The sequence below is a fragment of the Adiantum capillus-veneris genome, chromosome 28 (genome assembly GCF_014529385.1).
Source record: "Adiantum capillus-veneris isolate H3 chromosome 28, ASM1452938v2, whole genome shotgun sequence".
Lineage (NCBI taxonomy): Eukaryota > Viridiplantae > Streptophyta > Polypodiopsida > Polypodiales > Pteridaceae > Adiantum > Adiantum capillus-veneris.
The window spans coordinates 43,548,051-43,550,632 of record NC_140958.1 but is presented as its reverse complement, the minus strand read 5'-3'; positions in this window follow the sequence as shown (position 1 = coordinate 43,550,632).

Here is a 2,582-nt window from a genome sequence, read left to right as displayed (position 1 = left end):
TTGCAACCAAGCTTGAAGAATTCTAAAAAGATTGGGCATACCTTCACAAAGGAGTCTTTTCAAGAGTTGTAGATTGTCTGCAAGGAGTTTCTAACATAGAAGGAGACAAAGTGCTTTAAAGAATTCTTTCAAAGCATGGTAAGGCTTTTTAATTTGAGCCATATGAGATAGGATATGTTGATCCTTCTATTGTAGCTCCTATGGTAATTTTCAAAATACCTCATGTGCCTTGGAATCTACGGCCTATTCTGATTCCAAAGGCTCATTTGCCAAAGTTAGTAGAGCTATTGAATGAAAAGATCAAAATGGGGATTTTGCACAAGAGTTCAAGGGGATACGCTAGAAATCATATGGGTACTTTTTGAGGAATGGTTACTTATGGAAGCATCATAAACAAAAGGGTGCTACACCACAAAGGGTTATATGTAAAAATGAGACTCAAGTAAAGCTCATGCAAGAGTTTCATGAGAGTCTATGGGCTAGACACAGGCGTGTATGGGAAACCTTCTCCAAGTTAAAAGAAAAATATTGGTGGAAGGGTATGTATAAAGTTGTATCTCAATTTGTAGAGTTGTGTATAGCTTGTCAAATGTATTCAAATGTCTGACATCGTGATGGGTTCTATTGGGTATTCAAGCCCGGAGTCCAATGTGTCAAGCCCGTGGTGGGAACTTCCTTTGTAGCATGCAGTCACAATCCCAACTCCGGGTTCAGTATTGCATGGCAAGTTTTAGTTATATATATATGTAATAGCTTTTTAATATATGAATTAGGGTTGCCTTGTTGAATCTCTCTCTCTCTCATTCAATCTATGTTGCTTGCTTCCTCTCTCACCATGGCTTCTGCATGCCATCATCCACCATATCCTCCCCATCAACTCCGAAGGTTAAGCTGAAGTAATAACCAGCAATACAACCTCATTATTACGAGTCTTCTTAAAGACTTCAATATGAAGACAAAAGTTGATAAATTCAATAAATCTGGCTTTCATAGTTGGCAAATCAAAGTGAAGGGATATTTAATGTGAAAGAATCTCTGGAGCATGGTCAAGCCTCTATCAACAAACAAAGCTGGCACATCTGTTGATGTTACAAGAGTGCTATCTGTCGAGCAACAATGCAAGGACGAGCAAGCATTAGGTATTATTTTGACATATCTTGAAGATGATTTTATTCATTATCTAGACAACGTGAAATCTGGAAACGCTGCTTGGATGGAACTAGAGAAATTATTTGGTCTTAAAGCCAAATACTCCAAAATGAGTCTTAAAATGGAGCTCTATTCTCTTTCTATGTGTGATGAACAAGAATATTGCATGTTTAGCTAACTGATTGAAAATCATCTGCACTCAACTAATTTATGTTAAAGCCCCTCTACCACATGAAGATCTTATAGCTGTTTTTCTTAATAGCCTACCTGCAGAATTTCATCAAATTGTAACTATTTTAAAGGAGAAGGATCCGCTGCCTTCTTTGGATGGTATTGTTAATTCGTTTCAGAAAGAAGAGAAACGAGTACCATGTGTTAGCTATGTCGTACCTACTACATATGTAGCTCGTGGTTGCACTTTGACCGCAACTTCAACCATACCTACTACCAGCAGTCGACCTTGTGCGATATGTGGCCGGCAGCAATCATCAAACTAAGGATTGTTTCAGCAAAAATCCTTGCATCCACTGTGGGAAGACCAATTACCCTTCGGATAAATGTTTTAAAAAGAACAAATGATAGATCAACATGGTTGAAAGTGATGAAGATGGTAAAGCACCAATGCTTCTCGTAGATAGTGATGTCCTGTAGTTTTCAATTTGTTTTATGTTGTTTTTATGTCCCTCATTTGTCAATAAAATGTATGGGTTATAGACTCTACCACACATCAATGGTGGTAAGACTGCTATTTATGTTTGGTTCTGAGTTATTGTAGTCTCACACTGATGGTTGTTTGAGGAACGTGAACACACACACACCTATGTTATTGTCAAGGAGGGGACTTCTACTCATAGTTTCACGTAATTGAACTCTACCATGATCTACACCAAGTCCATTGTTAGTGGTTTGGGCTTGAGGGGGGTTCCTTGGGTATTCAATCCGGAAGTCCAATGTGTCAAGCCTGTGGTGGGAACTTCCTTTGTAGCATACAGCTAGACTCCAACTCCAGGTTCAGTATGCATGGCAAGTTTTAGCTATATATATATATATATATATATGTATATATAATATTTTTAATATATGATATAGCATTGCCTTGTCAAATCTCTCTCTCTCTCTCTCTCTCTCTCTCTCTCATTCAATCTTTGTTTCGTGCTTCCTCTCTCGCCATGGCTTCTGCATGCCACCCTCTACCCTAGCCTCCCCATTAGGTTTCACCCTACATATCCACTTGCCATGCACTATAAATGGGTTGTGGATCTAGACACATGCCTTTAGGAATCTGGTAGATGAGATACTTAGTTCTTGCATGACAGGACCTAACTAACCAGGTTGAAGGGCAAGCATTAAGAGATAAAACCACAGAAGTTGTATGCAAATTCCTTCTTGATGAGGTGATTTTCTGTTATGGTTGTATGGGAAAGATCATTGCA